Genomic DNA, 27,345 nt, shown 5'->3' with positions numbered 1-27,345 from the left:
ACGATAAGAACTTCATCAGTGTAACTTCCTATAAAGTGTCCGAAGAGGACACGATGGCTTTCTTGCTCCACCCTAACTTTTTCCTATTGCTAAGCCCAGGATAATGACAAGAGGCTGGGAAGCAGCTGGCTGCTAATTTCATATAAATTCTCATAGTTCTTTGCCATATTGTAGGAGAACTATTTCTTAGTTTATCTCAGTTCTTTTTTAGAATGTGAATCTAATTGCAAAACTATGATACTGCACTTCAGCATGTATTGCAGAGTTTCCGGGATCACGTGTAGCTGCAAACTTTCACTTCATGCCAATGTACTGCACTCTAATGGGTGAACTTTCTAAACTCAATGTTCTGAAAGCATGAAGGTATTTTGAAATAAAACCCCAGTGGGTAAAAATAATCCTCTAGTATTTTACTCTCAGTTAACCTTTTGATGAGAGGGGATATAGAGCTGGGCAGTAAAGCTGAAAGTCCAGTTAGTCTCAGCGGGACTATTCATGGAATAGCTCCTCTTCTGTGTTAATGAATCAGAATCTGCCCCTGAGTAAATAATCTCCAAGTTCAACATCCGTGAACAGGGAATATACAGAAAAGAGCCATAAATACTACACAGTCATAGGTCAAGGCAAGTGGACATTTTGTGGTGGTGCACTTCATAATTATTGATCTGTAGCTAAAGTCCTAAGCTTGTGGATGCAGCCGAGGCAGGAGTTCATATATTCGGTAGGCCAGCTCATTTTTTAGCTTTAGGCTGAGAAATAGTCTCTTTCTGGCTCAGTCACTGTTTAACGATTCAATGCAAAGTTGAACAGTGGCTCCCAACAGAGCTGAGAAAGCTCTTCCTCCAATGCCTGTGGGGTAGCAGGTATGTCCCTCAATTACAGAAGGGAATTAAACCTGTTTCCCTTCCACACTGCCATTTTCAGTGAATGCTCTAGCCACTGAGCTGTTGGTGAAGGTGGGGTATAAAGGCAATAGTCTTGTAAGAGGAAGGTGACCATGTTCTGTGGGGAGACCACTTTGTTTGCAGGAAGCACTCAGTTTCCTTACTTGCTTGAGTAGTGTAGCAAGATGCAGGCAGTTCCTGTGAGTCTGCTGCATGGAGCTGGGTCTTGCCTGTGCCCCCACCAGGCACATTTGCATGGGGCATTCAGACCAAAAGCAGCTAGGACTTTGGTACTTATGGCCTTTTGTGTCTCCAGGCAGTGAGTTCCATCAAACCTGTTGTTAGAGTAAGATCTGCTGGATCAAACAGAATTTCCTGACTCTAATAAAATGAAAAGAATAAAAACATATTAAATTCAGTCCTGATTCAGCTCCTAATTGAATAGATTTACCACCAACATACTGTGCAAATGTATATCTCAGATAGTGGCAAAATTGTGTGAACATCTGAGAAATTGCTACAAATGGTAGAATTTGAGTTCTAGATCCCCTTGTAGGCAGAAGGCTAAGCTCTTTTCTCTTTGACCTGATTGATGTTTGCTAATGACAGTTTAGAGGCTTGGTCGTGTTTCAGTATCATTTGAAAATTCATTTGTATTTTCAAAACTCTTATACAAGATGTCAAAGACTTTCTTCTAGGGATGTTCTACCATGTCACTGACTTGAGCAGGAGTTTTTACATGAATACACTTTTGAAGGATGAGATCCTGAGCTGGCATGTATTTGCAGGTAGATGTTGAACCCCACTGTTTCATTAAGCTTGTCAATGCTTATCCAGTGTGACCTCCAGTGAACTGGGAACTGGGGTGGGAACCTCCCAAGAACAGGTTTTCCTGGGAGCACTTCTGGCCTTTTCCAGTGGAGTCTGAAAATTTTAGAAGAAGAGCTGATCCTCTTGTCTTAGAACAACTTAGGGGGTTGTTTTGGTAAACTGGCAGTAGGAGGTGAGTATGAAAAAAGAATTACAAGGGACATGGTGGGAAATTAGTTCCGTCAAGGTGGGTGAGCCCTTTTTTCTCCATCAGTTTGCTGGCCCTGCAATTTGTATCATTTAATGCAAAATCTTCCTGACAAGTCTTCTGTTTGGTGGGGAAGAGAGGATCATGGAAGTAATTTGCTGGGCTCCTAATTCCCCTAGCTGTCCTCGTGTTGATATGACACCTGATGTACCAGAGCAGCATGACAGTTAAGATCAGCATTCACCAGCAGATAATACCAGTAAAGATTTTATTTCCTATTCTAATCAAATGTGGTATCACTGATATCTGATGACAATTGCTGTCTTTTTAATAATCCCCACTGTGGAAAGCCTTGAATACTCAGTTATAGTTGCATTCCTGGAATCATTTATTCTCTGCATAGAGATGCAGTAAGATGTCTGCTCCAGTTAAGCCAAGACTTAACTGTGCCCCAGGGAGTCAACCAGCCAGCTACTGAATCTTTATCAAACTGACATGGGCGGCCCTCATCCCTGGTAGGGAGATCGAATACCCCTCACAGGAACACAATATTCTTTCAGCCTTTCAGCATCACAGTGTAAACTGGAGCATGCATTGGCTTGTTGGCTGGGCACAAAGGGAGGGAAGCCTGCAGCCGATTACCTCTGCCCCTACCAGCTGTGGCAGTGAGACTGTGCTGCAGGTTCCAGGGATTGTGGGGATGTATTTGGACAGCTGCAGAACATGAGCAAGGGGAAGAAAAAGGGCTGTCTCCAGGCAAACATGTCCTGATTTATAACGGAACTATATTTATGTTAGTCGTAACCACATTATTCAATGTAATTGGGGTCAAGAATTGAACGAATCTAAAAGAATGCAAAAAATAGTTTCAAAATTCCTATTATAAAAAAGACCTGGTTTAGAGGTTTTGTGAGAACTCCAGAAGTTGAAAGCGTAGCAAATCCCCAGTGTTTTCCAAAAGACAATGCCAGAAAAACCACATGAAAATTCATCTCAGTGGAGACTGACTGCTTTCAATTTATTTTTTATTTTTTGGTGCTTGTCAGTGTCTCATGCTGCCCTCACTGTCATTTTACTTCACGCTATTTCTGTGCAAGATGCCCAGTTCAGTATTGGTGTCTTGTAATACCAGTCAAGAGCAGGGACTTGCTGTTCATAGTTGCCAGGAGTGAATTTTCCTCCCCTCACCATGCCCCAAGCTATTAGCAGTTGTCAGTCAAACAAAGTGATGGCAGTACCCTCCAGTCTTACGCTGTGTTTGTTAGATTTTCAGCTGGGAAATGTATGTATTTCCCCCCGGCTGCATTTTGGAAGGCCAGCCCCCAGGCTGAGGCACTATGTTCTGCTCTCCTTTACATTTATGTGCTACCCGAGGGCAACATTGTCTGAAGAGTTCCTACTATTTGCCTGATTTTTTTGCATCTTGCTTCTTTGCTTATGCTCTGTCTGGTAGGATAATACTGAGCCCATAGTGAAAGCTGTGCCTGGGCACAACTTTTGAGACATGAAATTTACTGTGTTTAGCTCTGTCTAAAAGGATGTTTCTCCCATCAACGAGAGCTGTCCTGACTATTGTTTCTCTTCATAATTTTCAAGCGAATATGAAGTCTCCCCTCTTCCCCAAGCCTTCTCTTTCCACCTACTCCTGTCTTCTTCCATGGTACTCTGAAGAAACATTGGCAAATTCTTCTCTGCAATCGACTTTTTATGGTTGTGTTGCTACAATTAAAGAAGTTGTCTTCATTTTGACAAAAAAATTCAGAATGTGGCTTGTAAGCTATAGTAATGCTGACATTTTCTATTACAGTTAACCTTTGCTCTTCAGTTAAAGCTGTATCTCAGACCTAAGCCAAGGGTCATAGATAAAACATCCCTAGGTTTTTTCCACCTCTTAAACTGAGTTGCATCAGTGAACCATTAACTTAGTAGATTATTTACTGTTACCTTTATGGAAGAAATGCATACTGTACTTTTCCTGCATTGCTCAGGTTTGATTTATGTACGGCCTCAGTTCTATATGTTCCTCAGTGAAGCAAGGCCTTCATACCGCAGCAAAGTAAACAGGCAGCTGAAACTTGCCTGAACAGTAGTCAAAACTTACAGTAATTCACATACTTTTGTCCTCATATCTTTTCTATTTAACATGCAGCACTAACAGTCCTGGTTTGCACTGGGGAAAAACTAATTACAGCAACATTAGACTCAGATAAGTGTTAGCCTCAAGTTAAACTGCAAAGGCTGCGATCCGAGCTGTGCCCAGATCCTACGGGGAGCTGTAGCCAATTCATTATAGCTCCCTGATCTGAGGACAGGTTACAAACTGGCCCCAGCACTGGTTAGAGCAATATTAGAGAAAAGATTACAGCATCTTGGGGGCTGCTCTAATCAGGACCAGCTGCCGGTGGCCGTTGGGGCCTGCCAGAGCATGGCTTGTGTTGGACTGCACCCCTCTGTGCCCTTGCTGTGGCCTTGCAGGGGGCTGCAGGAACTGGTTGCACCAAGTCTCTGGCAGGATAAAATATCCAGGCTGAAAACAAGTGAGTTCTTTCAAAGGAGGCAGCACATGGAAGTGGGGAGGCCATGGGCTGACTAAATCTTCATCCTCCCATTGGGCAGCTCAGCAGGAAGAGATAACAAAACAGGAGACATCCGCTGGTAGTGACCAGCTTTTCTGCTCTCTGACTAGCAAATGGAGTCTTCCTGGCATGATTTTCCACTTCCTCCCAGTCTCACCAGCCTATCTTTGAGAGTCAGATTTTACAGTAATTTTGGGGAGGTGGACTTCCCTATTTCTTCTCCTGCACACTCCTCTTTGCTGTTGCCAAACATTATCTCCCCTCCCAGCACATTGGAGCTCCCCAAAGCAAAGGGAGTGGAGTGTGAGGAAACCAAGGGATTTGTCTGACTCAGCTTCATTTGGTCTTTCAATCAATTGAGAAACAAATGTGATATCCCCCTCCACTCCCTGTTGACTGGGCCTGTGCGTGTAGGTCAGGCATCTGGAGCTGGATTTTCCAATGGTTAGGAAAGAGCTTAATCCTTAAGAGGAGATTTGTAGGGAGGTGCGGAATAAAAGGGATAGGTTCTCGATACCCTTACAGTGAGAGCCAGGAGAGAGGTGATTCACTCAGCAATGCTAGTAGCCTTCTACAGACACCTTTTAAAGGAGGCCAGAGCTCCTAGAGAAGGGCAGTACAAGCCAGCTACAGATGCTTTTATGCTGTTTACATTGACTTCAGCTGTTTTCTTGACAAAGCAGGGCTTAGTGCTCCTTTCATTCTGTATTGTGAGGAATGATAGCCTTAATCTGTTTTGACAAGCAAGTTTAGTTCTGCACACCATTACTGCTTTGCTAATGGGGATAGCTGGGTCTAACAGCAGCGTTAGGGGTGCAGGGTAGGAGCTTGACTCTGCTGCTCTGTAGCACATGGTCTGATGGTGCCGCAGAGGCTCTGCATGCTCTGAGCACCCCTAAAGGGCTCCAGTCCTGACTACTTTCAGAAGCCGATTCCCCGTGGCAGTGGACAAGTCTGGGGACAGCACTGCCAGCTGCTATCTTGCTACATCTAGCATGCCAAAAGTGGCACAATTTCTGGGGGCAGAGGGGAAAAAGAGGACAGAGAAAATGCTGGAATCTCACTGTTTTCCTCCCACACACATCTGCCTGTAAGCACAGGGCTGCTGTGCATTGTGCAGCACTGTTCAGCTTGAGCCTGGGGTGTCCAACTGTGTCAGGGCTGCCACTGTCTTTAGTGGCTGCCACTCTGTCTTTAAGCACCAGATTATACCACAGAGCCCAGAGGCTAGCAACAAGCTAAACTTGGGCTGCTTTTCTTCCAACACCCAAGAGTACACCACCCTCTTGGATACAAGTCCAAGATTTCACATCTCTCAGCTGTGATGTTTTCTTGCCCTCTGGCCTTTGACTAGATGGTGCTGCCCAGACCACTCAGCAGCTGAATGGTCATGCCCTTTTGCCCTCCAAACATCCCGGTACCCCTTGAGTGCTCAGGACACACAGTACCCTCCGTGCAGAGCCCATCTCCCTCATCCTGCACTGTCAGGACATGGCATGCACAGGTAGAACACCCCTTTCCATGTTCTGCAACCTGTGGCAGCATTTGCAGGGCCCCTGCCAGCAGCCCCCATCATCCCTACATACTCTGCCACTCCCCATCCACCACTTTTGGCATTGTCCAAATGGAGTGCAGCCCCAGATGCTTCCTCCAGACAGCTTAAGAAGTTGAACGAAAGTTTGTAATCTGAGGCTAACTCAGATTACTGTATACATTTCCTTTCCCTACCCCCTCCAAAGGAGTATATCGATATCTGCACCTGGCTGTATGGGAGAAGGCATTGTGCTCTCAAATCCCAGTCCCCCTTTGGCCACCATGAGTTGTGCACGGAGATGTTTTAGTAGGTGAGGCAGAGGAAGCTGTCTGAGAAGGGAAACAAAAGCTCTTTGAGTGCATGAGACCTTAATTCAGTATAGCTTGTTCCTAGTCAAACTCAAAAGTCTAATTCATTGAATGGACGTAACACCCTCCTCTTTTCTCTTTCCCAGCCTAGATACTCTTCACTCAATTTAAAACAGCCCATATCAGTGAATCTTAATCTAGTCGGGTGCCACAGTAAATTATGTTAGGTGAATTTTAAGTAGCCCTAAAAGCACTCACTGAATCAGCTTTAAACTCATTTTAATTAGACCAGTGTGTCTTTGTGAGTGGTTGATGCATTTTGGTCCCAGCTGTGCCACGGTTCTGTGTTTCGGCCCTGACCTTGCTCTAGCCATGCTTAAGCACCCTTTTTAAAGACTCCTCTAGATGTAGCACTCTGTGTAGTGCAGCATGGCTTATGGTAAGGTCTGAGAGGAAACAGTTCAGTCCTATCCTTCATGCTCACAGTGTTGTTCATAATCAGTGTCAGATAACAATCTGCTAGTGTTTTTCCAAAGGAATGAAGCTACAATTTTCCTCTGCATGACTTTAGCTCTGAAGAAGAGTTTGTTTGGCCCCTTATTACAATAGCCAATTGCAGGGTTGAGCAAGATGATGAAAACTTTGAGGTTATGTAAGGTCAGGAAGAGAAAGCCCATGTGGCCTTAAGTGTGCTTAACAGGTGAATTTTAAGTACCTTTTTCCTTCCCTGGAAGACACAAAGAATTCAATTCAATTCTGCTTTTCCCATGGTTTAAACCTTCCTATTATTTCCATTATTATTGTTTTATATTTTCTTTTATTCTGTGCCTCAGTGTGTGCATTATTTTTAGCTGCTGGTTGCTCTCTCTTGTAAGCGTACAATGACATGAAAAAATCTTCAGCTGTAGGACAGGACTCAGTAAAAGAGGCATCTGCATTGCTAGCTCTGTTCATGGTGGTACTGTCCTCTGACAGACAGCTCAGTTCCCTGGGATGCATGAGTAAGTAGTCCTTGAGACTCCAAGGTATCTCTTGGGAGAAAGGCAAACTAGTCTTCGGGCCATTTTTCCTGTGCAGGATTCATGGCATGGCCTAGATTTTTTTTCAGAATTTTTCTTCCAGAATTTTATAAAGGGAGAACATTGTTTTTCAGGAAATTAGATGTTTCATGTTGACCCTCACCTCCCACAGAGGATTGGGCTGATTGTATTAATTGCTCAGACTCTGCAGGAAGCAAACTTCGGCTGTGTACCACGAACAAGAAAACTCATGCTCTCTAAAGCTCCTCCTTATTATATTCATTGGCATTCAAAAGAGTCAGGATGTAAATCTGTATTGAAAATGCAGAGACTAAACTTCTGAACACAGCATTTTTCTTCTGTAGATTTAATCTACTCTCATTTATAACCTGGCAGTTCCAATGAAGTCAGTAGATTAGATTTTACCCTACAGGAAAAAACACACAGAGATTCAGGATTTGCACAGAATCCAGTCCCCTGTAGTTTTTGCTTTAGGGAGCACAGTGACCTCTCTCCATGTCAAAGCCAGGAGTGGTGCACATCACCCTTCAAATACCTACTCTCCTAAAACAAATGTCATTCTTCCCTTGGAGGCCAGTGGGTGCCAGTGGTTCTAAGCTTTCCTCCTCTGCCGCAATTTCTGTGGGTTTTCCTCTGTGAAAACTTCATCATTTCTAAGCTCACCATTTCTCTCAGTCAGTCACTCACTGTCTGCCTTTAAAAATAGTTTCACTTGTGCATTGCTCAATCAATGCTATTCTTATATTTTTCTATTTTTGGAGCTGGAATTTTAGACCTGTAAGATGATGCTGAGTAGTGGCCATTGCTAAGAATCAGTGAGCTCCAAGATCCTCGGAAATGGAGAGCGATTGGGGTAAATTCTGCCTCATTGCCTGCCAGACCTTGCAATGAGCAAGCTCGCTTCTGCCCCAAAAGCGGGCTTAGGTCAGGTGTTAAAGGCTGAGCACCGACACCGGAGCCATACCAAATCACCTGAAGACGTTGGCCTGGATTTTTCAAAGCATGGGTATGTTTTTCTATTACAGTCCATTTTTCCTAGGCTTGAAACTGGAAATATGGCAGAGATAGTAATTCAATGTAAGCAGGATGGTGGGAAGCCTCAGACTGTCTGTGTAAAGGGCACCCAGCTTGTCTGTGCCTGCTGTGGGAGGCATGTGTGCATGTTGAAGACTTGAATGCAAAAGTCCTTTTGCATGTTTGTGCAATATCTGGTTAGCGTGTAGGATGGGCATGAATGAAGTGCATGCACTTATATGCATGTCTACTGGTGCTCCTAGTCTCAGGGGTAGCGTCATTTAAAGTTTAAAATGGTTAATATTGTTTTCTATTTTATTTTGGTATAAATAAGGAAGTGCAGTGAGCAGCCATCTTTACAGTCAGCCATTTTCAGTTCCCCTTTTTTTCTGATCCGCCCTTGGACACGAGAACTCCTGCGAGCGCATGCAGCTCAGAAGCAGTCCATGGTCACTTCAGAAGTCATATGAGTCATTTAGTTGACCAGATTTTACTGGAAGTCACTGTTCTGATTTCAGTAACAGAAGTATGCAAATAATGGAAATAATACAGAATTTAAATGTTCGCTTTTTAATTTGATTAACAGCAGGATCCATTTTTTGCTATTACTTTCACACAATACTTTCAAGTAATTTTTTGGAGTTCCTTAATTTTCACATTTCACTGCAAATTTGTTGCTGTAGCTCTGATATGATTACATTTGAATTCAGCATGTTAGACAATGGTAGGATTACATCAATTAGAGAAAATCACGACTAGACGCAGTGATGAAGGGTAGAGTAGGAAATAGTGCTGAGAGATAAGCTGCACCACAGCTGGTGCAGCAAGACAACTGCTCAGTTACAGAACAGTTGAAAATAATGGTTAGGAAAGATGTGTTCTGTGATTGAACCCCACTCACTGCTTGTGTGATTTCAGAACTAAAGTAATAGATCCTTGTACATGGAATGTTTTTGCACAGTATAGGTCGCACCCCGTTTTAGTGAGATCCACATAACACGTGTTTATCGTATATGGCTGATACTGAAGAGCAACCTGCCTTTAGGATACAGGCAAATGACCCTGCATTTAAAGTCAAAGGTCCCAGGCAGGAGAAGGGGAAGTGAGGTCACAAAAAATGACCAATGCTTGACTTGAATTCCAGTGAATTCAGCTGCATTAGCATAACGCTTCCTTTGAGGGAAAGTATGTAACATCTTTGCAATGTGTTGGACTTCCCAGTGGCATCCAGTTGCACAAGATGAGATCTACTGCTTACCTCCTAGTAGCATTACTGTATTGCTAATAGCATGACTATTCTAGTTCATTTACCAGAGGGCCAGATTTTTTAAGCTAAAAATCAGGGATTCAAACCCAGTGAATAAACCATCTGGTCTTTCCTTGGGAGACTGCATGCATAATCAATGATGTTAATCATGTGAACAGATGCTGAAAGATTAGATTTTTTTGCTCCACCAGTATAAAGATTCCTTATTAGCATGGCAAAGTAGTTTTGTAATGCCTTTATCAGTTCTCAGAATGATACGCATTGTTCTTCCCATGCATGGTGAGCATACCTGCCTATGGGGACTGTCTCAGTATTGTGCCTATTGAACATCTCTTGACTTTTGCTTGTTAAAGTATGTGCACGGTAGTTGTGATGTTTCTCAGTTTCTGGTAATTCTGGACTAACTTCATTAGAGCTGAGCTAAATTGAATCCTGGCTATATTTCTCTCTGTATGTGTTGTAATAATCTCTTCCTCTTCCCTTTGCCTGTCATGTCTCCTCACAGTCTGCGACTGCTGGCCTCAGCTGCTCTAGAGCCCATTTATCGCAGTTTTGCAGCTCACTGACAGGCTGGGTGCAGCAGCAGACCAAGAAAATATGGCAAAACTCAGAAAAGAGAAACCAGGTTTATTTGATGAGTTTCTAACTTTAATATATGTAAGATCAAATGTAGTTAAGAAAACCCAAGCTATTGGCAGGACAATCCATGCAGAAGATACTCTTGTCACCAAAGTGAATTGCCAGGTTCTGGTCATTTTTGGTAATAAAAACAGATCTGTGAGCTTCTGACTAAACTGGCAGTAATCAACAAATAACACAAGGGCTGGATATGGCTATATGATGTCTTTCACAAGGATGGAAAGTACAGTTTTTCTTAAAAATGTTTTTATGTTGTTTTTAACATTTTACATGCATTTTCCTCATCAGTCTGGGTCCAGAATTCTCTCTTAAGAGGTTCAAATGAATGCTGCATCTGAAAAAGGCACTTGTTAACTTTTACAGGCTAACTTCTACAGGGTCTTAATAATATTCTCAAAGGAGTAGCCACTGATAAGCAGGACCTACACGAATGAAGTGTAGACCAGTGTTTAAAGCTGCACTGGTTATGTTTCCATTGATTATGCAACCCATTCTAATCTATAGAAGGTCTGCGTTCATTAGCAATTGCTGTCTGAAGTGAAACAAACACAGTAGCCCGAACTTCAGATGCCAGAAGTCAAACCACAGTCAGACTTGAGAACAGAAAGTACAATACATAGAGAGGGATTTTGAAATGCTGTTTTAGTGAACTTTTCATAGCAGTGAAAATGATGTAACCATTTAAGGAGTTTGAGGTACAGCATGTCAGTTGCTGAAATGCTTAAAAATAAACCACAGCACACTCGTTTTCACAGACTGGGAAATCGAAGTGCAGAAAAGTGAAATGACTTGGCTGGGGAAGCACAGTAGCCTCTAGCAGGTCAGGACCATATCCCAGTTGTCCAAGGCCTGCTGCTTTCTGTGCAGCATTACGTCTTGTATAATAATTGCAGTCTGTTGTCATTTTTCTGCTTTTTCTCAACTGGGAGGGCTGTAAGAAATAGCTGTTTCACTTGCTAGGTGACAGTTTTCCTTACTTCTCACTAGGAGAGATGAGTTACCAGAAGTGCCCTACAGAGAGAACAGTACTTGTTGCTGGGAAGTTACACGTTCAAGTGTCCAAGCCCCAAACCACAATGTACTATTGACTTTAGACAGTCATGCGATAACGCGTTTCTTTCTGTTGTAAGCTGTTAAAAATAAAACAAGGATGCAGAAAATAAATGTTAGGACAGAAGGAGCGCCCTAACTTTCCACAGAGCTAAAACAGCAGGGTGGCAGCCCTTGGAGCCGAACAAAAGTATAATTCAGGGAGTGATTTCTTTTTGCCCAGATTCAAAGAAATCATCACACAATTTCCCTACCTTTTTAAAACTAATTTTTAAATCAGGCCTGTTCTGAGTGTCATGTTGGATGCTGACATGTGACTAGGAAGCAGCTATGCAAAACTCTATCTGCTTGGCTCATGTCTCCTGTTTGCCACTTAACTCTTGGTCAGGTTGAAAGCTGAGCTTACAGTGGGCGCTGTGTCATTGGGCTTGATCTGAAAGTTCTCTGGGGCATATGTACCGAGTTCATTGTAATTCAAGTGAAGTAGGGTGGTTAAGGGCAACTGATGATGAGCCATGTCTTCATCTGTATTATGGCATGCTTTATGTGACAGTTACCATCCTGGACAATTACATACTAAAAGCAGTGATTTCTTCAGCTAAAGTTTGGTGATCCAAGCAGCCGCTGTGAAAGACTTCTGCCAGCTGTGTGCTGGAAATAAGGAAGGAGAGATGGGCAGCAAGAAGGGACATAAAAGGTACATTTTTCCCAGGATTAAAACAGCTCCTCTTTGGGTATTGTAAAATAAATCATGCCTAGTGCTGGTTCCCAATAAGAACGTAATACAGTGAATGGTTGTCAGTAATTTGAAATAGGAATGATTGTCACTAATTAGCTCCTGGCCTCAGCATAGAACCTGTCTCCTCAGGATAACAGCTGTACACTGTAGGTACTGTTTGTTACGCATATTGGAAGTACACTTGCAGAAACAGGCAGGTTACTTCCTCCTCACGGCGTTTATATGAACACATTTCCAAGGCAAGTGACTGAAAAGCATCTCGCTCCAAAGCAGGCTCTTAAAGGGTTTCACACTGTCTGAGCAGATGGAAACCGCCACTGCTACCACTTCTGCTCTGTGGGACAGAGTGTGTTGATCTGCACAGGGGCAGAAATTACTATCTCTTATCGCCATAACTTACATGTGACCAAGAGGGCGGATGCTGTAGCCCAGCAGGTGCAGAAGATTCCACGATGTGTTATCTCTAGCCACGAACTGTCCTGTTTCCAGGAACACTCTTCTGATGGAAGAGATAAGAGCCTGCCAGTAACTTCTCTTATGTGAAGGAGTCAGCAAAAGTGTCTTCATCAAAATGGCTTTGTAATTGCATTAGTTTCTAAGAAGCACAGGAGGAAATATAGGTACAGCTGCATGTCATGCCCTACTTTTTTACATATTCTTGTTAGGTAATTGTATCATATTTGCCGTGTAGCTGATAAATTAAATGTATTATGAAATGGTACACAAATAAATCAGTCCTGCAAATGTGAATCAGCAAACCTGCTGAATCCAGTGAGATACTAGCAAGTGTGAAGGCGGTCACTTTTTCTCAAGGCTGAAAGGATCAGCTGCCAACATTTCAATCTGTGCATGATTTGAATCTGTTTTTAGAACAGGATGGATCGAAGGTACCTTACAGTGTATAGTAATTAGCCTACGTTAGGAATTCCCCCATAATCCAACCCAAATCAGCACAAATGTACAGAAAGATCCATTTATACATTATTCTTTAAAATAATTGGAAACAAAGAAGTTTTTCAAAATTTCTGTGCTGAATTTCAAGCCCCTCTGTTTTGTGGTTAGCTCTAGGTCTCTGGCATCTTTCCAGGCTGGAGCTGAATGAACACTTTGGGGTTTTGCAAGCAGGGAAGTGTGGAAACTAAGGGATAAGGGCCTGATCCAAAGGCCATTTTTTTCCAGTTGGCCTAGAACATTTCCATTAGGCCAAAATAATTAAGGCCATTGTACCACCCTGCAATGTCCAGGCAACGCTGAGATCTCGCTGCGTGTAACTAAGTGCACTCAGCTCTTCACAACAGCCCATTTTGCCCTGTGTTAGCCCCCTGGCAAACACTTTCACTGCTTTTGTCATTATCTGTAGCATCCTTCTGGGGACTACGGTGCAGGCAGGCATAAACTGAGAAAAAGCGAAGAAACACAATTTGCAAATAAGTTGTGATCCCTGCAAGTGAATGGAAGGTCATTGTTTCTAGACCACGTTCCTGAGCTACTTCTAATCAGGCTGTGTCTGGGGTTTCTGGGATTCTGTGGTGAATGAGGCAGGTGATACGCTGGTACGTGAGGACAGGTAGCTGTGGGCATTACAGCGTTCTCAGAAAAATTCTAACAGAGGATTAGTGTTGCAAATTGGTGTTTAGGCTACCTCAACTCTATTGTTGGTTATTACTCCCTATCCCCCTCTTCCTCTCTCAGATTTAACTTCTGGTATTCCCTCTAGAGAGCATCTCCTAGAGACGGAGTCTGTCCATCGCTTTGGCCCCTAGTTGGAGTGGGAATTTGCTTTCCCCATCTGTGCTCAACGCTAACACCATGAGTCAGGTTATGCACTGCTTCTGCTGCTTTTGAAAGAAGAAATTCATCTTGATTCTGGAAATATTGCACTCCTGGGCCAGCTCTTGCAGAGCGTTCTTGCTGTCATGTGGAGTAATGGGAAGGATTGGAGAAATAGCCAGGGGTCTGAAATACACAGTCGTGAGACTTGCCAAAATGCCTGACTGCTCCAGAGGGGCAGGCTAGTTCAGGCTTTCGATGGCTGACAGATCCTGAGTGCCCAGACATTCACCCCATCCCAGAGCTGCTGGAGGAGACCCTACGGTTGCTACAGCCTTGACAATCAGCTGGTTCTGTGGAGGACAGCCACAACCCCCAGATCCTGTTCAGGCCACATACAAAAGCTCTGTGTGTTGCAAGAGGACTACAGACCACCCTTGGGAACTGTTGATGGGCAGCTTCCCGGCCTCCTGGCCCCACAGCATCACCCTGAACTCATCGTTTCTGCTGAGCCAGAGGCCTTCCATGAGTTAGCCTGAAATGAAAATGCTTGTTTTCCTCTTGCACTGAGTAAGAGACTGACAATATCTAATTGTCAATACCCCTCCCTTGAGAGACATGCAACAGCGTTGCTCCTCAGGGCATATTCCCCTCTGCTGTATTTAGAACAGTTTGAAAAGACCAAATTTTAAAAATAATAATCTTTCCAAAAACTCCCCACCCACCAGCACTCCCCTGCCAAATTTCAGTTTGAAGAAAATGAAAAAGGACAAGTTTATACACTCTGATGAACGGGAGTTCAAAATGGAACCTGAACATCATAATTCTTGCAAATGTACACTGATAATGGAAAGCAGTGGTGATGATGGCATTGTGCCCAGAGGGGCCCTTTGTTGTAGATGCTTTTGGTGTTGCTTCTTTTTGCAGTTTATATTAAAGGTGAAAACATCTGTTTTCTTCAGTGTTTATGACTACTTTCCTCCCTCTTAGCTTATCGGTGGAAATTTTAAATAAATCTACACATCAGTATGTCTGCAATATTCTTAACTGCAAATCACTTGCACAGTGAGTTTAGCTATTTTTCTGTTCATGAAACTCCCACTTTCTGCAGATGTTACTTCTTAGGGTTATTTGTGAATATTTGCCACAAAAGACCAAATGGACAGTTGTCAGACTTTTGCTGCTCCTATTAAGTATTTGTAAAGGAAGGGTCACCTAAATAGATGGCATTTTCTGTTCCCAGATTTCATAGACAGTATTTGCCCTGTGTATGCACACTAAATCTAAAGTGAATGATAATATCAAATTATTTAATTGGCTTACAAACACTTGCTTTAGAAAATCAAAGGAGGCTGAAATGTCGTGATTGGAGGTTTCTTTAAAACTTACATGAACAGAACTCTTTGGTGCAAATTGCCTCAAACGCCATGTAGGGGGCTTGAAATTGGGTGGGATAAGAATGGCTTTGAATTTGTAAACAGAGGGGTGGATGCTGGGTTGCACAGTACTTGCACTGATCAAATTTAGTGATGTGAATTTTGCAGCTTGGAATCAGTCATCTTTGTGCAAGCTCACTGTGGTACTGTAATACTTATTCAGCTCAGGTCCAGGCAGTCATTTCTAAAGGTTTGTTTGTGCCACTATGATTTGACATCAGGTAATAGGTATTTTACCTAATCTTGTAATTAAAGGCAGAATTTAATCTTTAGATTTCATAAGGCCATAACAATTACCTTTTACCCATGCACATGAAATACTGCATCAGGCAAATCTATAATTAGTTAAAACTAAAACAAAGTGCATTTCTATTATTAACAATATTGCATAAAAGTCTCAGTGCCATAGCTGAAAAATCAAAGCCAAGTAACAGTTCAGAGACAGTTGCTGCTATAAAACTTTTGACCTTAGTTACCGAATGTACATACAAACAAATAAACTAACCAGACAGAGATAGTCCCCTAGGAGCAATCATGATTTGCAAAATTTTGGGGGCTTTTAGCCAACCTGTAAAGTTGATGAAATAAAAAGTTTGCCTGTGTATGCCAGCTCATTAATCAGTGCCCCTTTTCACTAGCTGAAAGGCTGGTTTGTAGATTTGCTTCTACTCAAGGCATCCGTTTTTGCATCCTTTCCAGTAAATATTGCTGACTTGAAGGCTCCAGGAGTCAGGAAGTGTTTTGCTGAAACATCATGGACAGCACTGCGTATCTTGCAGTGATAGCTCTGTGGAAGGCCATAAGTCCAGTCTTGCCAGTTGTATTCTTTAGATACAGCTGTCCTCTTGGATACCTATTGCTTCATGTTGGCTTAAAATATTGCTATGCTATATTGTCAAATCTGGGACCCCTTGGATAACCGGTTCCAAAGAAATTTCTTCAGTAATGTTAGAGGTCTTTGATGGTAAGCATTGCTTGTTCAATGGGTCTCAAGTACGCCTAGTTAGTTCTCAATATTCCTGTGTTGATTCTTCTGCTTATTGTTAGCCTCTGGCTTTGGCACATCTCAATTGGAGTCCTGAGGATTATTTCGATGACGGTTTGTGTTAGTCTCCATCATTCAAGTCTTCTTGCAGTCAGATGCAATCATGCTCCAGGGATCAGCAGAAGTGGTCATCATTGAACCTTACATGTTTTTTCCATCTTCAGCATAAATTTTTCTTCGACAGCATGCTCATTCCCAAAGCCCCTTAAAGTCCCCTTTGAAACACATATTAGAGGCTTAAACTTATTGTCTGCCTTTTACATACTGGGGTATGTAATGGTGCATAATGGGGACAGTTCAGGGTAGAGTTTTAGGAGGTGACAACTCCTTCTTAGTGTCTGTGAGGACACATAGGACCTGTTAAGCTTGTTTTCCAGAGCTTTGTTCCCAGCTAGCACTGCCTACCAACTCTGGAAACAGAGCTTTGTACGTCTTAGCCTGAACCCCCTAAGCTAGGGGAGAATCATAAATATGAGCCTCAGTTATCTGCCACGCAGCACCTACATGATGCAGCTGAAATCAGAGCTGTGGTGCCTCTGACATCCCTCTTCAGGACGTCTGTCGGAGTATGTGTTTGAATAGCTATATAACATGCTGATCTTATCCCATTTCAATACACATCTACTCAAAGAGTATTGCAATTGACTTACATAAGAACTAGACAAAACATTGCCATTTAAAACTCATTCACATTATTAAAGCATGAACAGAATGATCCCTTTATTCACATTTTGGTTCAGACGCTGTGTCATCGTGAGGCATAGGCAGTAAAATAGACAAGCAGATGTTAGGAAACCAGCTCAGCAAAAAATTATTTAAAAGTTTACAGAAGGTCTTCCCATGTTCAGGTGCACGGAGGATGATGTGAGGATGCACACAGTGTGAGGCTGCCTCTGGCTCTAGACCCTAATCACTGGGAGTGGAAGGGAAGAAACATAGTGAGAAATGAGGTGACTGTGGGTACCCACTGTGAGCCACAGAAAGGTGCTGGGATGTAGCTGTAACCCTAAACGAAGTGCCAGCAGCAGAGAGGTAACACGACTGAAGAAAGCATACTACAGCTTCCCCCCCCCCCCCCCCTTTTTTAAGTACAAGCACACTATTTCTCTGTGTTTTGGGGCAAATCCTGTCATTCCCTTTGCCCAGCGCCTGGGACTACTCCTGGGAGAATAAAGGGCTTAGAAAGCTTGGGAAAGTAGTCCCACATCCTTGCAGCTAGTTACTAAATCCTGTAGGCAAAACTGGAGAAACACAGGCTTTGTTCTGGAGCAAGAGCAAAGGGCCATCTTCTGCCCTTTACCCAATAATGTTTATTTCCCCAAGTGCTAATCTGAATTAAACTTTTTCACAAGCTATTTTTGAAGTAAATCACCTCACCAAGCTTCGATATGGGAGTCCTGTGAGCTAGGCTTTGAAACAGCTGATTGCTATAACAAAAGGTTAAAGTGTCATGCATAAAAATGACCCTTTGCCTTCAGAAAAAGGCCACACAAAGCAACCTACATTTTCTCCACCTAATAAGATACATATGGAGCTTACATCAATAAGCCTTTAATCGTATGTGTGTCTTCACTAGCTGTGCTGTGACTTGTTTGGGCTGTATAAACTCTTCAGAGCCCTGTCCTTGTATATTTGTGTGAAATGTCTTGCACACCTACAGAGCTGTATATAAAAAACAAATCCTAATCCTCATCAATAATCAAAGAAGGGAGCAGCTGCATGCTGTACTTTGGCTGACCCTGGCCCAAGTGAGCTAAAGAGAAGAAAATAAAAACCCTGTATATGGCACTGTGAAGTAGTAGACAAGTGTCTCAGCTCCTGTCTGAAATGATCCACTTACCTGCAACGCTGCAAAAACATGGAGGATTTTTCTTCCCATCAGTAACAGGGTGTTACACCAAGTGCCTCCCTGGTTCTGCAGATCCTTGTGGCCTGCACAGCCTGTGAAGGGCTGCAGCAAAGCACATGCATGGTAGGTCCGAGGACAGACACTGGGACTGTCTCTGGCCCGGGAGGGGAAGAAGCAGGATGACTCCAGAAGTGCACCTGCAGCCTGACACGGCTCTGAGGATGTGAATGTCACTTCTTTCAAATGGGCATCACTTTGTTGAAGCCAAACTTCCCATATGGCCATTTCCACAGGCTACTCTGTGTGAGGCTGGAGTTCTTGGGACAACACAAGGTGTGAATTTGCTCTACTTTGCCTTCACTGCCTGCCAATCTTTGACTGTTTTCAGCCCTCGCAGGGATAGTGGATATGCACAATTTCACATGTTCCACTACAGCTGAATTTTCCATACAAATCCCCACTTTACAGCTCTCCTGTGCTCTCGAAGATGAGAAATGATGTTCTTGCCAGTTTAACCATGTAAACTTCATCATAATCTGAGTTTGGGAGAGAATTAATAAATCCCAGTGCATGTTTCCTGGGAAGGAATTCTGGTCTGTTTTCAAGGCGATGACGCAATCTCACTGATGGAGTGAGAATAACTTTTCTTTCAGTCCACACCTTGGGTTGCACATTAGTTACGTAGAACAAGTGAAGTATTCCCAAGAACACCAACAGAAGGGCAGTAATTTTCCTTCTCTCCTTTTCCCACCATTCTTAAATCTTCCCTGTTCTCCCTTTCAGCTTTTAAAACAGCATGTACTGCTTTATTTTAAAACTTAAATCCTTCCATCAGACCTCTTCTGCTGGCTACATGCCTCTCTTCCTTCTGCCTGCTGCACTAAAAATAATGCTGTGATCATGCCAGCAACAGTTGATAGGGGACCAGCTTACAGGACTGGCTGAATCAGCAGTATGGGGAGCACCAAAGTAGCGCTGTTACATTGCTACCTGAGAAGTGATGCAAACTTCTAGCTCTTTTATTTTAAAACCTTTGCTTTGTCTCTAAATGAGCATGCAGTTAACATCTGTCCTGCAGAGTAGCCTTTTTAGCAAGGAGTAGTTACACTTGCAGAGAGTTTCAAAGTTTACAAAGTTTTCTTTTCCCCTCTCTTTACCACATCTTTCCTAGTGCCCTTGTTTTCCTTTTTCCCTAAATAGGAGGTAATTCAACATTGATCTCTTAAGGTTGCATCCAAAATGCCACAGATCTTTCAGGATCCATGGACAATCCATTTTCAAACTGATTTTTTTTTTTTTTAATAGAAATATTTATTCTCCTGGAGCTGCTTCTCAAAGACTTAAGGCAGTGGTTATATGACAAAGTAGGTAACTTTTAGTCACTTTGGTTAGGGAAGCAGTTCACCCGTGGCTTTTTGCACTATTTTAGGTTTTTTGTGGTCTGAACTTGCTTGTTAAAACTGCTGTAATTCACTATTAAAGCTAGAAAACTATTTCATAAGTGCATAAGCACTACATGACATATCTTCCTATGTGCTGTAGGTTGTTATTAGTGCCTTTGTTGGATGGCTTTTGTTCTCTTTACTCTTTCTTAGTCTGATCTGTGGACTGGCTCTCACTTTGGGATAAATCTGAATTGCAGTTTTAGAATATGGAATTAAATTCTGTGTCTTATTTGTTTGGCTTATTTCTTTGTTGTGAAGCTATTAGTACCTCACTCATGCTGTAAACCATACTTTATTAAAATATATATTGAATAATATACAATTAAACTATGTTGAGATAAATATTCACCTACTGGTCTGTCCCTGCTGCCTAGTGGTCTTCAATTGCTGTTCACTAACTAAAGCCCCATTGGGTCTTACTTGCTCTTTTGCTTTTCTTACATAATGTCCTGGGGATGCAGGTAGTCAGTGAAGGACAGCATAAAGCCAAGTCTAGCAGAAGACTTCTTTGGCCCCAAGACAATCTTCAAATCTTTGCTGTCATTCTTCTAGAGTGGTGAAGGCCATATGGCCAATTTACAATTTAGCATTTAGAGAGGCAAGAAAATAGACTCCTGTTATGTGGAGCTCACTTTATCTAGGAAATACTGGAATTTTGTGAAAATAAGTGGAAAATAAAGAATTCACAGTTGAAACTGATTTGGAAATGAAACATAACTTTATTGTTAATTTTGTATAAAATGCTGTCTGCAGTGTCTTTTGAAGCAGTCTTCTGGGGCTAGCCTAAATCAGCTAATGGGCCTAATCAGAATGGGCCTTAGCTAAGGCACAAATTCCACTTTTAAATCAAAGCTTTCACTGGTTTAACTGACTGGTACAACTTTGTGTGTAGATGAATACAAAGTAAAAGTACAAGACTGGATGTCTACTACTGCTATATGTGTGCCATCACTGGTAGTTTAGATTGTGTGAGAACAGATTTTAAAAAGCATGTCTGATTTTTATTTTCAGTCCTCATATATATTGCTTTTTCCCTTTACATGCCCATCCAAGCTAATAACCTTAAGAGAAAAAATAAAAGACCTTTGTGTGAAGTAAGAAAGCTGGACAGCCGGGATGCCTTGGAGAGGCCACTGGGTTGCACCCCCTAGCTCATTAGAGTTCAAATAAGAAATTAATTGAAATGGAAAATACATTCAAAAATGCTGAGAAGGAAGGAGTTATTTAGACTGAGTTATGGGGACGGCTTCATCTGGTGGGTGAGTGCTACCAATAAAAATGCTCACAGCATATAGTTCTACTGGGAGGAAATTCATGTTGTTGTTTGTGCCCTTTCTGTCATTGCATTGTATGATTAGGCTAGTGAATAAGTGTATTTTCTTGGCATTAGAGCTCATGAAAACCATAACTAAATGTTTGGTGATTTGCTAGAAGTAGGTTTCAAAGTGAGTAAAATTAAAATTAGGGTGACAATGGGACTTTGAATTTCACATTGTGTGTCTGTCTTTGGATAGGTCCCTGGGAGTGTATAATGCAAAATTCATCAGTGACAGATCAGCACTAAATAATCAAATTAATTTGTCCAACCTCTAAAAGCTGAAATCTGCAAATCTAATTTCCTGTAGAGGCTTTCACTATTGTTTACAGCTGTACTGTAAAGCATATATGGATGTACAACAGGAGAGTCATCTGGCCTTAAATGCAGTTGATTGTTTGGCTCAGGAGTGTCATAAAACTGTCAGCTAAGCTCTGCCATTGAACACTGAGTTGTCTATACTTTTGACAGGAGCTTGTCAGTGATTTCCAGTAAAAACTCCTGGAGGCCTAATAATTGTGAAAATGCTGAAAGAGAATTTTCACCCTCATTAAGAGTTAGAAATGGCTTGTATGTTAGTGGGCTACAGTCAAGCTACCCACGCTCAAACTGCACAGAGCTGCCCCTCTGCTGTGCATACTGCTTGCCTTGCTTTGCCATCCCATCCCATCCTATCCCATCCCATCCCATCCCTTTGTAGTGCATGATCCACCCTTGGCACCACCATCTCACTGCTGTTTCAGCCAGGAGGGTGTATTGGGAGCTATAAGTATCCTTATTTTAGCTAGCAGAGGTGAAAGCTGTAACGAGTCCCCCAGTATTGCTGTGTCACCTGGCACAGGCACGCTGCTGTTTCTTACAAAGCTCTGAGCTGAAAGGATACCCCAGAGGAAAGGGGGAGAGAGAGCTGGCTGTGCTAGCTGTGGCAGCATCTCTTCTGGAGCATGTACAAGACCCTGCACTCAAGACCTCTAGCTTTGCTCCTGAGCTCACAGCACGATCTCCAGGGCTCCCTCAGTTACCTGGGAAGTGGGTGACGGGTGCACCCACAGGGACAACTCCCTTCAGGCAGAGGAAGGAGGTGACTCCAGCCTCCTACATCTTGGACAAGTGCTGTAACCACTGAGCTAGTGAAGGGAAAAACAGATGCTGCCCCTGCCAGGTTTGGGAGAAAGGGCTGGTGTCGTTACAGCACCAACCTGCAGGCAAGGGTGTGGGTAGTAGGCACTGTGTCTTTGCAGGCTGGTGAAAAGCATGCAACATGGTTAGGGTAAAAGATATGTCTTCCTTCTTGGTGTTTTCTATAAGCTAATTTAGATGGTTGGTTTCCCTGCACACTTGTCCTTCCTTAGTGTCTGTGTCTCTAGAGGCATTGTACAGGGAGCTGTACTCGGGGTTGCAGGTTCTGGTGGATGGTTGAGCTCTTAAAAGTCAGCATTACAATGGTATTTTGTGGATCTAAAACTTGGAGTGTGAGTCTTGTTTGCAAAAGTGATTTAAATGATCAAGTGCCTAAGAGTGCTCCAAACCACCAGAAGAAATACTTCTTGCCTTGAGTCCTTATGAGTACCTGTAGCAAATTTTCATCAGGAGAGGTAAGAATATTCCCTGTGCTGTAGAGCTTAGACCCGGCAAAGCAGACAGCAGGTACTCGAGAGATCAGAGAAGGGAATCTGAATTTATTTTATTTTATTTATTTGTATTTATTTTCTTTTTGTCTACATCTGAGTGCCTCTCAAAAACTTAAGGTCATTATTTAGAAAGATATCAGTGGTAGAAGTAGAAGTACCAGTACCGTAACAGTCATTGCTGTTTTCATGTATTTCTCAATTAATCCTCAAAACTCCCTGCACAATATTTATTCAGTCTCTGAAAGTAAGATTTTAAACTTGACCAAAGAGCTTACTAAGGAAGCAAATGCCTTCAAAAGAGGCTGAGCCCCGGAAGTGTCAGCTGTGATTCATTAGTGTCGTAGAGACACATAATCAAGCTGATGAGGACAGGGAAAGTTTCCATAACAGCAACAGTACTAAAATGAGACTGGAAGAGTTGTCATCATTGTTTGAAACAGACACAATCCCTAAGCAGATCACTATTATTTTCTAGACTCGTTGAGCGCTCGAGGCATTGTGCGACTCACAAAGCCCCTCAGCCACCTCTTTCCCTTCAATTTCTCCATCATTGTGGAATTTAAATAGCCTGTTCTTCTCAGACAATAGATTCGTCTTTTTTCTACCAATACTGTATTTATTATACTTGACATTTCTGCTTAAACAGAAGGGTCTTGATTAAAAAAGGGCAGCAGTCAAGTTTTCTTTACGAGACAAAGTAGAATTCCTTTTAAAGAATTAAACTGAGTAGATTTCAGATATTTGCATAACAGCCAGGCTTGTGTTCAGAGCAAATTCAGTAATTTCAGGAACAAATGAGTTTAAATTTAATTGCTGCTCATCTACCTATCTATCTATCTATCTATTTATTTTAATTACAAAGGATTTTCTAAACACAGCAGTATGGCCGCAGCCTTTATGACTAGCTTTGGCTGCAGGAACAAGGCACAAAGTTTAGTGGTGGGCTCATAAAGACCATACTTCCCAATCTGGAAGTGTTAATCTTACTTGAGATACACTGGTGAGTCTGCTGGGAGCTACTCAGAGTTTTTTTAAAGTGCTAATTGCATATATTCTCTTGATGTTGTTTCCAGCAAGGAAACAGTTGGGAATCTTTTGAGTTGGGCATTGTGTTGAATTGAGTTAAAGTCAAGACAGTGTTTCAATATCTCTGTTCTTACATGTGTTGGCTAATGCACAGGGATGGAGAAATGGCAGTATGTGCTTTATAGCCAGCAGTCTGTGGTTTACGCCCCATAAGCTGTAGATCACCCACGTTTCTGTTTGAGGCAAGCCTCAGCAAATTCAGGCTTGCAGGATTTCTTTGTTTGGTTTGCCATTCCAACCTGCTGAGTCCTGTTTGGGTGTTCAGGCTCATGTGAACTAGGAAGTGTCCAACTGATGTCAAAAGGAAACAAAAATAATTCATTTGGAACGTGATCCAAAGTTTACTGAAGTCAGTGCTAGAGCCTCATGACTTCAAACAGTCTTTTGGTCAGACGTGTCTTCTGTAATGTAACCAATGACGTTCACCTTCCCTGTGTGCCTGTCTGAATGCATTTCCCTCACCTAAGATGAGTAGGAAACATCTTCCCAAGGCAATCTCCTGAGCTGTGAAGGACTGCAGTAGAGTTTCCCTTTTCTATTAATTTTGTGGTGACCAGCATCCTAGAGGAACACGCCAGAAACAACCTGTTAAAATACAGGCTGAGGGCACCTGAACATAGTGCTAGCTGGAAGAGTGAGTTGAGAGCAAGACCCCAAAATCTCCAGGACTGGTAGCAAAATGCTACCTAGACACAGGGCAAGCATAACAGGAACTGACGCTTTCACTGACAAGTGCAGAGGGAAGGTGAACTGAGGCAACTGATGCGTGTGACAATATGGAGGAGCGTTTGAAGAGGAGCTTAACGCTGCTCCAAGGTAGCAGGACTAAAGGTTTAGGTACTTGTGACTAATCCCTCATTTCTTAAAGCTTTTACTTGTAAGCATGCTTGTTGGTGACTGCTCTGAATTCACTCTTGGTAGGTTAGTTTGGGAGAGGTTAGTAGCTGTTCCACCTCCCCCTCCAACAGCGCAGCTCTGCACCAGCATGCTGCAGGCCTGTGGTTAAGTGCTGCAATCTGGTCCTGTACGAAATACTCTGCTCTTTAGGTTTGTGGTACAGTAACTTGAGCAATCCCAGCTATGTGCGCCTTGTCATATGGCACTGTAAAGTAGGAACACACTTTCCTACAGTTATTAATTTTCTCCTGCAACTTAAAAAATATGCTAGATCTGCCACTAGAGTTCAGTGTTTTCAGGCTCCCTGATGCTGAGGGGCAATTCTTGAGGGGCAAATGCATTAGATGAGGAAAAGCTTTTTGTCTCAAGCAATATTTCAAAGACATTTTTCATGTATTTAACATGCTGCCAGGATACATAGGAACACCTGAAATAGGTATCAAATGGAGGAGTCTTCTCTAGAAAAGAGATTTTTCTCCACCACCTTCTTTAGTTTGTCTCTAAACAAAATTATTCTTTTTGTACCCGCATGTCTACTTTTGAGAGACTTATACTGCACTGGAGAAGAGATCTGAGTGAAACTGTGTATATTGATTTGCTCCTTTCTGCTTAAAATTACAGATTAATTCAACCAAATATGATTAGAAGAAAGGAGCAAATATTTCTGTATAATCTTTGTCAGTTGAATATGAAGCGTTAATGTTTGTTGGCTTGCTTCTCTCTGATCTGCAAAGAAGAAGGTTAGGAAATATCTTTGGTCTCATCTTTCCTGTTATGATAAATAACTGATCTGTGGTCAGAGCCGTAAAGTTCATAACCTACCCAGAAAAAAGTTAGGAGCAAACCACTGCTGCTGCAACATTATGTAAAGTGGAAAACCTATTTTCCTGGGGAGGGGTGCTGCTTAAAGATTTCACAAAAGAGGAAGCCCTTGCTGTTTATCCTGCTTGATCCAAATGTGCAACATTTCCTGTGGCCAGATCTGCAGTAAAATCAAAGGGGGTAGCCATTTTCTGTGGTCTATTGCTTCCTATAGCATACCCATATGAGAGAGGAAGAAAATTACCATTTGTTATAAAACTACACCTAACCTTCCTTATCTGATTAATCAATTAAAAACAATGATGCATTGGTAATAACCCCACAATGTCCAACCGATAATCGGTTTTTCATATCTGTTCGGCAGAACCACTGTCTATTTTAAGGTGACAGAAAGCAGTTTTACATATTCTGCAAGATGGAATTTATCCTTAAGACTTTGCAAACACAGAGGGCAGACAGCTGATAAAATCTTGCTTGCAGGAGGTCATCAAGTGTTTGATTGTGCAAAATAGCTAAATCTTGGGTTTTAGAAAATCAACATGACTATTTAGAGCAATCTAGAAATTAAGACCCTTGTTAATAATTAACATGTATGACCAAATCTTGCAATCCTGACACAGGCCTAATCACTATTGAACTTGGGAATTTTGCATGTTCAGGTACTGTATTATCTTAATTTCTGTGTATTTCAATTATCCTGGAGGGAGCTTAGAGACTCAATGGTAGGCAGCTTTATAAAAACAGAGTATGGACAGAAAGACAGCCAGCCAGGCTTCAGGCCTTCCATCAAATGCAGACAGACACAAATGCCAGCAAGCCACTGGCAGAAGTTGTGTCATTCGAGGCCAAAGGTTAGAGCATTGACTAACACCGAGAACATTCGCAGGCCTGAGAGTACACACATTGCTCATCCAGACTACTGGAAGGAGTTAATTTAGCTGTATACAAATATTTGCCAGTTACTTACAGAAAGTTTGTGGCAGATGAAGAAGGCTATACAGTCAGTCTTTCAGGAGTGCATGTAGCACTACCACATACACACAAAATTATATTAAGAGAAAATTACTTAGGTTACAAGGTCAAACAGAGAGCAGTTAGCAAATGCCATAATTAAGATTACCTGAGCAACTTTGTTTCAAGTCCCCAGTGTATCTGAATAAAATTACAGTCTTTAATTGCACCCCGTGCATTTTATCTGTGATGGCTCCTACCTGGGCTAAGCAGTATTTGGCAAGTCTGGAAAATGCAGAGTGCTCTCTAAATGGACTTACTGGAATACCTCTGTAGATTTTTACCAAGGAAACCAAAGCCATGCCCAGTGCAGTAGAGAGCTGGCTTTCTCCTTTGTTTAGAACTGAAGTTGTAGTCTGGTGAGGAGGAGTTTCTTTAAAAAGTCTACGTGTGTGCACAGTTACCCACAGCCAAGCACAGGGAATGCAGTTCTTCCCGTTTTCTTAAGCACTGAGGTAACTATGCCTCCTGGATCCTGCACTCTGGTGACTGGCACCCCCTAAATACTGAAATGATTGATGGAATCAGTTGCCAGCTAGAGTCCTGGGTGGGTAACGCAGGAGAGAGAGGCAGGATTCCTGGATTCCACTTGTGTCTGACTCAGTGTGTGATCTTCAACAGCAAATGTAAGTCAAATCAGGGCATGCTCTGATCTGTCACGGAAGGCAGTTAAGGGATTAATGAATGTTTGTCAAAGCTAGTTTAGTCAATACTGCAAAACATAGGCACAGGTAACTCTCGGGTGTTGGGTCCCATTTTATCAGGGACAGGCTGACAGAATTAATGAGGGTGCTGCAGTGCAAGGCAATGGTACTGTTAGTCTGCTGAGAATATATGTTTCTTCTCAGTACAGGGCTTGTGATAGTGTTTTCTGCTCTCCCTTTCACTTAATTGGCCACTGCCATCCATAGTTGCCTGAATTCATTCATTGAACTGATATACTATTTCAGCTGCATCCTCCAGAGTTCC

The 27,345-nt window shown here is 42.4% G+C and overlaps 2 long non-coding RNA genes across 3 annotated transcripts in view; both read left to right on the top strand.

Moving 5' to 3' along the window:
- LOC128146069 (uncharacterized) overlaps positions 1-27,345 on the top strand; it is a 147,262-nt gene that overhangs the window by 74,490 nt on the left and 45,427 nt on the right. The window lies entirely within an intron of this gene.
- Positions 8,162-14,800, top strand: LOC128146068 (uncharacterized). The gene is made up of 2 exons (XR_008236668.1): positions 8,162-8,366; positions 13,787-14,800. It is a non-coding gene; the product is annotated as an uncharacterized LOC128146068 (long non-coding RNA).

The sequence above is a fragment of the Harpia harpyja genome, chromosome 9, assembly GCF_026419915.1.
Source record: "Harpia harpyja isolate bHarHar1 chromosome 9, bHarHar1 primary haplotype, whole genome shotgun sequence".
Classification (NCBI taxonomy): domain Eukaryota; kingdom Metazoa; phylum Chordata; class Aves; order Accipitriformes; family Accipitridae; genus Harpia; species Harpia harpyja.
This window is presented reverse-complemented; position numbering and strand designations above follow the sequence as displayed.